The sequence below is a fragment of the Erinaceus europaeus genome, chromosome 2 (assembly GCF_950295315.1).
Source record: "Erinaceus europaeus chromosome 2, mEriEur2.1, whole genome shotgun sequence".
In the NCBI taxonomy this organism is placed as follows: domain Eukaryota; kingdom Metazoa; phylum Chordata; class Mammalia; order Eulipotyphla; family Erinaceidae; genus Erinaceus; species Erinaceus europaeus.
Window position 1 is genome coordinate 35,648,708 of NC_080163.1, and position 11,341 is coordinate 35,660,048.

Genomic DNA, 11,341 nt, shown 5'->3' on the forward strand with positions numbered 1-11,341 from the left:
AGATCAGATCAATAGGGTTTACAGTTAATGGTATATATATACTTTGGGGAGCTACTCTCTATCCTGATCCAGCTTTCAATTCCTATTTCCAACTCTGGCACCATCTCCCCAGACAATACCTTTAACCCATCTGCATGTTAGCTGTCAGGCTCAGGCAAAAATTAGTAAAGTCATGGGCCCCTTGGAATATACCTAAAATAGACTTCCTAGCTTTTTCCAAAATTGAGACCCCAAGTCTCATCTGCTATATTCCTACCCTTAGGTTCTAATTATTAAACAACTTGTTCTGATTTATAGCTTTTCCAGCCACCAAGTTGCAGATACTACCAAGGTGACTTCCCTGGGCAGACAACCTCACCAGTGTGTCCTAGAACCCCACCTCTCCAGAGCCCTGCCCCACTAGGGAAAGAGAAAGGCAGGCTGGGAGTATGGATCAACCTGCCAATGCCCATGTTCAGCGGGGAAGCAATTACAGAAGCCAGACCTTCCACTTTCTGCACCCCATAATGACCCTGGGTTCATACTTCCAGAGGGTTAAAGAATAGGAAAGTTATCAATGGAGGGGATGGGATGCTGAACTCTGGTGGTGGGAATTCTGTGGAATTGTATCCCTCTTACCCCACAGTCTTGTTGATCATTATTAAGTAAGTAAATAAATGATGAGGACAGGAAAAAAAAATCTTTACAATGATCACTATAGGACATTATTAAAAGAAAGGGAAACTGAAGGAAATGGAAGGATAGCCTGTGCTAGTGAATGAGAAGAATAAGTATCATTAAAATTGTCATCTTACTTAAAGCAGTTTATAGACTCAGTATAATCCCTATCAAAGTGAAATTTAAGAAAATCAAACAATCCTAAAATTTGTGTAGAACTACAAAAGACCGTAGTCAAATTCTGAGAGAAAGAAAAACATGCTCTCAACTTCCAATAATACTACAAAGCAGCAAGAATTAAAACAGTATAGTACTGGGAACAAAAGGCCACTGAAACAAAGTTCCATTGAAGGAACAAAAGGCCACTGAAACAAAGTTTCAAAAAGGCCACTGAAACAAAGTTCCATTGGCACTCAGGCCAATGGAACATAATAGATACCCCATAAATAAATCAATATATAAATAAATTGCTAATATATTACAAACCCGTATAAAGGGAAAGGGAGTTTAGGCAAATGGTATTGGGGAAATTGGACAGTCACATGCCCCAAAATGAAACTAGACCTTCTCACCCTCATACACCAAATTGAACTCAAAGTGGATTAAAAACTTGCCTATTAGACCTGAAGCTATAATAAGTACCTTAAATACTTTAAGACCTTAATGTGAGAGACATATATTTGAAGATTTACACCCACTGGCAACAGAAACAAGAAAAAACCGACATGGTCCTGGAGGACTTGCCAGTGCTGTGCTCTTATACACATTCATATGCTTCTTAAATAAAACGAAAAGTCAGCTCGGGAGCAGTGAAATCACACATATGTGAGGTCCCGGAACAGCAAACAACAACAACAAATTAAATGATCATACGATCCAGAAGTTCTACCTCTGTCTATTTAGCCAAAGAAAATTTTTTTAAAAAAAAAGTATTGGTATGCTTCTAAGACCCCTTCTATTTCATTGGTTTAATCCCCCTGCTTAACACTGTATTCTATTTACATAACCATTGTTAACTAAGCACTACCCTGTCTGCAGGGCATTGGTTTAATCCCCACTGGTTCATGTCTTTTTGCTCTGCCCCCTCTCGTACTACACCCTGATTTGCACCAGTCTCTTTTCGCTCCACCCTCTCTATGTCACATCCTGTTTCCACCCTACTTGGCGAGTATATATATAAGGACAGGATTGTGATTATATATAGTTTAGATGGCTTAGATTGTGCTGCGTTCCACATGAGTAAAGAGATAATGCTTCCCAGCTCAACCATGAGTCCCTGGTCGTCTGTCTCCCGCCTGCGAAGCTAGCCCGGCAAGAAGAAGAAGGATGATGAAACCTGTATCACTGCAGCCTTCTGTACAAAAGCCAAGATAAGGTAACAACCTAAATGTCCATAAGTAATGAAGGGTGGTCCAGGAGATGGTGCAGTAGATAAAGCATTAGACTGTCAAGCATGAGGTCCTACATTCAATCCCCAGCATCACATGTACCAGAGTGATGTCTGGTTCTTTCTCTTTCTCTTTCTTCTTATTTTTCTCATTAATAAATAAACAAAATCATTAAAAATCTTACATAAAATAAGTCATGAAAGTGTGATGCACACACACACACATGAATACAAATACTGTCCAGTCACAATAATGAAATCCTGTCATTTTTTGGCAATGTGGATGAATCTTGGAGGTATCATGCTAAGTGAAATTATTGAGAGAGATAAATTCCAGGGAGGAAATTCAGTAGGAGAGCACATACCTTACATTCATAAAGCCCTGGGTTTGATTCTCAGCTATTCATAAAAAGATGGTGGAGCAATGCTGTAAGGTCTCTCAAGGGACCAGCAGATAGGTTACCCAAAAAAGCACAAAAGTTATCGTGGGCAAGAGGCTAGGTTCAAGCCACAGGTCACAACATAGAAGCAAAGGAACAAGCAAAAGCAGATGAAGACAAAATTTTGGTCTTGGAAATCAGCACTTTGATGAGGGGTGAGGTAAAGCAAAACATCTTGAAGAGATAGAAAACTGTACTTCTGAAACAGTCTTGTAAATCAAGAATACTTCAAAACCAAAATAGTTCCTTAAAAATAATAGAAGAGCAACAACAATGGAAAAAGATGGGTAACAGGAGAGGATTCATAGTGCAGGTACCAAACCCCAGTGATAACCATGGAGACAATAAACAGGAATAAAAGCAGAAAATATGGCACATAGACTTGTTGTGATGATCTTTTTATAATGCTTGTAAAAGGAGTATCTTTGGGCAAATATATAGATAGATGGCAGCAAAATGTCCCCAAAGCCCTCTGGAAGTTCTTGGGATAGACACCTCCTTTAACTCTCATCTAATCATTACATGTTAGGCACCTATCAGTAATTTTCACATACGTATTCAGTCCAGATCTCTCCTACACTATTGACTCATTCTCCTCCCTACTGAATACCTACTTGTATTTGAGTACTTAAGACATTTGAAAAAAAAAAAAAACCAGTCTTTGGTGCCCGACTCCAAACTCAATCAAATCCTGTTTTGAGTTTCCCTTTCTGTTCTTTCTCAACTTCTATTTATGAGTGGGATCATCCCATACTCGTCTTTGTCTTTTAGGAGACCCCCAAATGTTCATCAGCAATATTCTAGCCTTTAGGTTCATGATTAGTCAATAATTTTTTGGCTTCAGATGTTAACTCTTCTTTCAGCCACCAGGTTCCAGGTGCTAGCATGATGCCAAACAGACTTCCCTGGGCAGACGACCCCACCAATATGTCCTGGAGCCCTGCTTCCCCAGAGACCTGCCTCACTAGGAAAAGAGAGAGGCAGGCTGGGAGTATAGATCGACCTGTCAATGCCCATGTTCAGCGGGGAAGCAATTACAGTAGCACCGAGGGTTAAGCGCAGGTGGTGCAAAGCACAAGGATTGGTGTAAGGATGCTGGTTTGAGCCCCAGTCTCCCCACTTGTAAGGGAGTCACTTCACAAGTGGTGAAGCAGGTCTGCAAGTGACTGTCTTTCTCTCCCTCTCTGTCTCCCCTCCTCTCTTCATTTCTCTCTGCCCTACCCAACAATGATTACATCAATAACTACAACAATAAAACAACAAGGGCAACAGAAGGGAATAAAAAATAAGTATTTAAAAAAAAAGAATAGGAAAGCTTTTAGGGGAGGGGTTGGGATACGGAGTTCTGGTGGTGGGAATTGTGTGGAGTTGTACCCCTCTTACCCTATGGTTTTTGTCAGTGTTTCCTTTTTATAAACAAAAATAAAACAATCCTCATCACAACCCCCCCATCGTGAATTTCTGTTAATAGCAACTTTGTTTTTCCAATTATTCAGTCTAAAATCTTAACATTATTATTATTATTATTTATCTTAATCCCATCTCCAGTCCATTAATTTAATACGATGGGTTCAACTTTCTGAATATATCCAGAATCTGACCATGTGTTATCTATCATCTAAACCACCATTGTTTTGAGCCAAGCCACCATCATCTTTAACTGGAATAATCTGTGTAGCTGTCTAACCACTGTTTTGTTGCTGCCCTCACCCCAGTTTAACATTTTACTGGAGGATTAATGGTTTATAGTTCAGTTGTTGACACACAGGTACAATTTCTCATTGTATCATCATAGGTTTCTGCAAAACACTCTTACCCCTAACTCAGGTCACTTTTCAACACCATCTATCAGGACCCTAGCCCCTCCCCACTTCTTACTTTCCTTCTCCTGTTTGTTCTTACCACAAAAGAGTCATATTTTTTAAAGTAAATCTTTAATGTTTCTCACAAGCAACTGTGAGACCACTTTACAAATTAAAAGCAAGCACACAAGCCTGTAGATAATAAGAATTGAATTTCTCCACATGAACTCACATAAAAATAAATTTTTAAAAAAACATTGGGAACGGGGGTCGGGCGGTATTGCAATGGGTTGAGTGCACATGGCACCAAGTGCAAGGACCAGCATAAGGATCCCGGTTTGAGGCCCCAGCTCCCCACCTGCAGAGGAGTCACTTCACAGGCGGAGAAGCAGGTCTGCAAGTATCTATCTTTCTCTCCCCGTCTTCCCTTCCTTTCTCTATTTCTTTCTGTCCTATCCAACAACAATGACATCAATAACAACAACAATAATAACCACAACAATAAAACAACAAGAGCAACAAAAGGGAAAAAATAGTCTCCAGTAGCAATGGATTCCTGGTGCAGGCACCAAGCCCCAGCAATAACCCTAGAGGCAAAAGGATAAAAAAAAATTAGAAACAAGCAAATAGTCTCTAGGACTTTATGACAACTATAGTGGTTATCATTGGGAAGGTGGGGGCACAGAACCTTGGTGGTGGGTGTGGTGTGTAAATATATATATATGTATATATATATATATATATATATATTACTTTTATAATCTTGTATAACCATTATTAACCACAAATAGAAAAAAGTGGAAAAATAAACATATATATATATATATTAAGCCTAAAAAAGCTGAGTTTCTCACTGATGGGAAATTACGTTGTTTTTTTTTTTTTTTAGTTATTTATTATTGGGTAGAGAAAGAGAAATGAGAGGGGAAAGGGAGATAGAGAAGATAAGAGACAGAGAGACACCTGCAGCCCTGCTTAACCACTCGTGAAGCTTTCCCCCTGCAGGTGAGGACCAGAGGCTTGAACCTGGGTCCTTGTGCACTGTAATATGAGCACTTAACCAGGTATGCCACCGACTGGCCCCGGAAATTATGTTTTCTTAACAGGAAAGGGGTGGGTCTGTAATAAAAATCCTGCAGTGCTGGAATGGATCTAAAGTATCAGTATAACATTATAGTTCTGGAATATAAAGGATTTCTACTTCTCTAATAGGAAGGACTGCCAAGTCTACTTGTCCATAAACATAATGATGAAAACACAAACAAAAAAACTTGTCAAAATAAACTTTCTCAGAACTTTTAGAACTTTGGAGACTAAAGACTCGTAACACTCCAATGAACATTTATACAGCAAAAGAACCCCCGAGAGAAAAGCAGTAGCATTTTAAACTCCCCTGAACTCATGTCCATTCTCCTCATCTCTGCAATACATTTGAAAACCAACAACCCCACAGCCAAAGTACCTGTGAAAACTGGCATCCTCTGACAGGAGAAGAATGGATTAGGAGTTCCCAGGAACTGTCGGCCTTGGAGAGCCTGCCACTATTTGACCGTCTGAAAGCTCACAGCCTCCCTCCTCGGACCTGTCTTTATCTGACCAGGCTCCAGTGCAGTCATCAGCCTATCTGCTGCAAGCAATCAGTGGTGATTGGCTACAACTGCAGCTGCCTGAATCGCCAGGCTTAGCTGGAGCCAACAAGAGTGTAACTAAAAATATTAAAAGCAAAAATTGCAGGAGGAAATGTGCAGGGGAGTTTTGACAAGTTTGAACATATTGGCAATTTGAAGTGTGGGGTGTGTGTGTGTGTGTGTGTGTGTGAGAGAGAGAGAGAGAGAGAGAAAAAGAGAGAGAGAGAGCTAGTTTTGTATACATTCAGGAAAGACCTGAGAAGGTCCTAAGTGCTCACATCTGACTGAAATTGAAAACCTACACAAGCAAACAATGGAGGCTAAAGCATAGTTTTAATTGCCTGCTAGAAATTAAAACATAAACGAGCAGGGGGTGGGGCAGTAGTACATCCGGTTAAGTGCACATGGTACAAAGCTCAAGGACTGGCTTATGCATCCCGGTTCGAGGCTCCGGTTCCTCACCAGCATGGGGGTCGCTTCACAAGCAGTGAAGCAGGTATGCAAGGCGTCTTTCTCTCCCCCTCTGCCTTCCCCTTCTCTCTCTCTCTGTCCTGTCCAACAACAACACCAACAATGCAAAAAGATGGGCGGCAGGAGCAATGATTTCATAGTGTAGGCACTGAGCCCCAGCAATAACAAATAAATGGAGGCAAATAAATGAGTAAATAAATAAAGCAGTAATGTAAGCTGTCTCTGAGGAACCCCAGAGAGCTGGTTATATGCTCAGGAACTGGGGAAAACATTGAATGAAAACTCATCAATCAGAGACTATCTCATTAAACAGGTAGAATTATTTCTAGATAACCAGAATGAGTTGAAAAATACAAAAACAAATATTTACTAAAGGAATTTAACAGCCATATCTGGCCAAGAAGAAAAATCATTGAAGTTGACAACAGTCTGCTGAAATTAACCAGTCTGAGGAATAGAAAAAAGTGTACAGATGCTAATAGACCTGTGAAACACTGCCAAGAATATCAACGTTTCTGGAATAATGGGGGCCTCAGAAGGAACAAAAAGGCAGTAGACTGTCTGAATAGCTGATAGTATTCTATAATGATGAAAAGCTCACAAGGAAGAAATGACAATTGTAAACACACACTTAATGGGGCCAGGGTGGCACACTTGGTTAAGTGCATATATTATCAAGCACAAGGACCCAAGTTGGAGCCCCCACTCCTTACCTAAGCAGGTCTGCAGGTGTTTATCTTTCTCTCCCTCTACCTCTCTGTCCTCTCTCAATTTCTCTTTGTCCTATCTAATTAAAATAGGAGGGGGAAAAAGGGGGAAATGGCTGCCAGGAGTGGTGGATTTATAGTGCCGACACCAAGACCCAATGATAACCCTGATGGCAAATAAATAAATGAACAAATAAATTAAATTAACACACACACTTACCAATAGATGTATGCTTTTGAGTTTCAAGGGGAAACCTTACATAAAGGGTGAAATAAATCATTTCAAAAGTATAATCCTTACTTATTATGCAGTAATAATAGCATTGCAGACTTCAATACCCCCCTTTCAATAATGGATGGAACAAAGTAGGAAACCAAAAAGGAAACAGAAAACTTGAGTGATAGTATAAACCTGTTAGACCTATCAGACATCTGTAGAACATTCCACATAACATAAGCAAGATTCTTCTCAAGTGGTCATGGAGCCCAGCAGACCATGTTATGCCATGAAAACATGTCAAGTACAAAAAACAGTAACTTTGCAGTGGAGAAACTCGGTAGAAGGCACTTTAACTAAGTGGCCAAGTGTAATATCATCATTAGAAGTAAATACCTGGTCGGGCTGTGGCACACCAGGTTGAGTTCACATGTTACAGTGCACAAGGATCCTGGTTCAGTCCTTCAGGCCTTACTTCCAGTGAGGTAAACTTCATGAGTGGTGAAGCAGTGCTGCAGGTGCCTCTCTCTTGCATACGCACTCTGTCTTTCTCTCTTGTGCTCTCTCTCTCCCGCTTTCCTCTCAATTTCTGTCTCTATCAAAAACCAGTACAATTTTTTAATTTTTAAAAAGAAGAGAATGGGGCAGGAGGGGGGAAGAGTCAAGACAGCAGCTTGAGGACAACACCTGGCCTATTTGCAAAAAAAAAAAAAAAAAAAAAAAAAGCCACTCTAAATCCAGGAATTCCAAGTGACAGCAGGCTAATAGGAGAGAAACTATAGAGAAAGGGACAAAGAGGAATCATGATGAAATATTATAACACACCTTTAAGCTGGCAAAACGCTGTTAAAAAGGACAAAGGGAGGGAGTCAGTCACTAGCGCAGCAGGTTAAGCACACATGGTGCAAAGCTCAGGACCAGCCACGGTTCGAGCCCCAGCTCCCCACCTGCAGGGGAGTCGCTTCACAAGCGGTGAAGCGGGTCTGCAGGTGTCTATCTTTCTCACCCTCTCTCTGTTTTCCCCTCCTCTCTCCATTTTTCTCTGTCCTATCTAACAACGACTACATCAACAACAACAACAATAATAACTACAACAACAATGAAAAACAAGGGAAACAAAAAGAAAAAAAAAATATATATATATATATATATATATATGACAAAGTGTAATGGAGCAGGCACCGCCAAGTTGCAGATGCTGCCTGACACCAACCTGACTTCCCTGGGCAGATGACCCCACCAATGTGTCCTGGAGCCCCACCTCACCAGAGCACTGCCCCACTTGGGAAACAGAGAGACAGGCTGGGAGTATGGATCGACCTGGCAACGACCATGTCCTGTGGAGAAGCAATTACAGAAGCCAGATCTTCCACCTTCTGTACCCCAAATAAATCTTTAGTTCATACTCCCAAAGGGAGAAAGAATAGGGAGTCTTCCAATGGAGAGGTTATAACACTCTGGTGGGAAATGTATGGAATTGTAGCCCTCTTATCCCACAATCTTGTTGGTTATTATTAAATAACTAATAAAAAAGACTGAAAAAGTAAAATAAAATAAATAAATATTAAAAAGAAAAAATAAGTTAACAAGCTACACACACACTCAAGGGTTCCAATCTGCTGTTAGTTCCCAACTCTTGAAAAAAAGACTGGGAATCCAAAACCAACCGACTTTCAAGAAAGCCAATTACATAAAAGGAAAATGTCATTAATGTTCGGGGCTCCAGCAGGCCGGGCTAGCTTCGCGGTGGTAGACAGAGACGACCAGAGACACACGGCTGAGCTGAGAACGCAGTTTAATCTTTATTCACGAGCGGGCAAACGTGCTCTCCTGTCTTTCTCCTCTGGCAGCAGAGAGAGACCCTTAAACTAATCACCACACAGATCTGTCCTGCATCCTTCTTCTCCCGCAGCCGCGCCAAGAACTCTCGAACTATGTAGCATAGGGGGCGCGAAACTAGCAAGGGCCAAACCAAATCTCTCAGAGGCGGGGTTGGGGGGGAGACCAAACCAATGTGAAGCATACAACAGGAAAAGATCAAATAAAAACTTAGAGGAAATAAAGACATCATGTTGAAAAGGAAAACAACAACAACAACAACAAAAAAAAAAAAACGTTATGGACCTGGAGACAGCTCACTCAGTATAACAGGCACCTTTATATACATTAGGCCTTGGGTTCAAGACACAGCACCACATGGCAGCACTACAACTTCAAGGAAACTTCACAGATGGTGGAACAGTGCTGTGGTGTCTCTTCCTCTCTTGCTGTCTCTCTCCTTTCACTTCTTTTTTTTTTTTTTTTTTTTGCTTCCAGGGTTATTGCTGGGGCTTGGTGCCAGCACTATGAATCCACTGCTCCTGACTGCCATTTTTCATTTTTATTTGATAAGACAGAGAAATTTAAGAGGAGGGGAGGTAGAGAGGGGAAAAGAAAAACAGACAACTGCAGAACTGCTTCACCACTTATAAAGTGACCCCCCCCAACTGGTGGGGAGCAGGGGTTGAACTGGGATCCTTGTCTGGGTCCTTGCTTCATACTATGTGCATTTAACTAGGTGTGCCACTGCCTGGACTGCTCTCCTTCTCTCTATATACTTGAAATCAAAAGAATGAAAAAGCCCAGGAGCAGTAGAAATTACACGTCAGGCCCCAGTATAATAAATAAATAAATAATAAAACAGCTATCAATAAATTATCAGATTGCTTAGAAAAGGTATCCCACTAATAGCATGAAATAATAGGAATAAAGTGCTATTACACACACATCAGAGAAGAATACAGAGCAATTGGGATAGAAGAAAATGTAATTGAGGACTGGTAGTGATGCAAAAAAAAGAGGGCACATGTTATCATATGCAAGGACCCAGGTTCAAGCCCTTAGTCCTCACCCACGGGGAAGCCTCACTAGCAGTGTAGGATATTTCAGGTGTCTCTCTCTCACCCTCCTTTTCGTCCCTTTCCCTCTCAATTTCTCTGTGTCTCTATAAAAATTAGTAGGGGGAAAAAGCCACCAGGAGCAATGAATTCATCATGCAAGCACTGAGCTCCAGCAATAACTCTGGTGGCAAGAAAAAATTTATCGTGTTGTTCCTGATAGAGATTGCTGGCCCCTATTCAGGCGCCAGATGCCGGGCTAGCTTCACAGGTGGGAGAGAGACGACCAGTGACTCATGGCTGAGCTGGGATGCAATGCAATGCAATGTTGGCTTTATTCATCTGCATTTATGCTCTCCAGGAAAGAAGTGGTAGGGTGTAAAACGGTGTGACGTAGAGAGGGTGGAGTGAAAAGAGAGTGCAAACCAATGGGGATTAAACGGTGGAAAACAAGGTGTGACTAGGAGAGGGGGCGGAGAGGAAAAAGAGCATGAACCAGTGGGGATTAAAACAATTAAAACAATGATTATGTAAATAGACCATAGCATTATGCCATACAAGCGAACCTAACGTGATGATCAAAACAGAAGGTCTTAGAAGCAGAATTAGAAGCATACCAACAAGAGATGACCAGTAACAATGGAGAGAGGGATTTATTTGAGATCTAGGCCCATCATGTCTGTTCGGGAGTCTCAGGACACCCTGACTAGGACCCCATCTAATGGGGTGGCCTGATAGTGACTAAAGAGTCACTGTTAAAGTATGCCAGTCTCTTGTCTTTATTCAGCTTTTGTAGTCCTTACTTTGATAAGGTTAGCTTTGAGTGAGGGAAGTGTAATAGGAAGTAGGTGAGGAGGATATCTAAGTCTAAGTAGACACTATTTCATTATGAACTTTATGGTGTCTTTTTTAAGTCTTTCTACTTGCTTGCTGCATATACTAACTCACTGCAAACTAGTGTGCATTTTTGCTGTCAGGTACATATTTTGCCCTAATTCATGGATACATGTGAACATATGCCCTATCTCATGGGACCTGGTCTATATCTAGGTTTTGGGACTTTGTTAGGATGTGAATCACCTGAAATGGAATTAGAGAATCCTATGAAAGGAAAGGTCTCACCTGAGTAATGAGGGTGAAGGGTTGACATTCCATG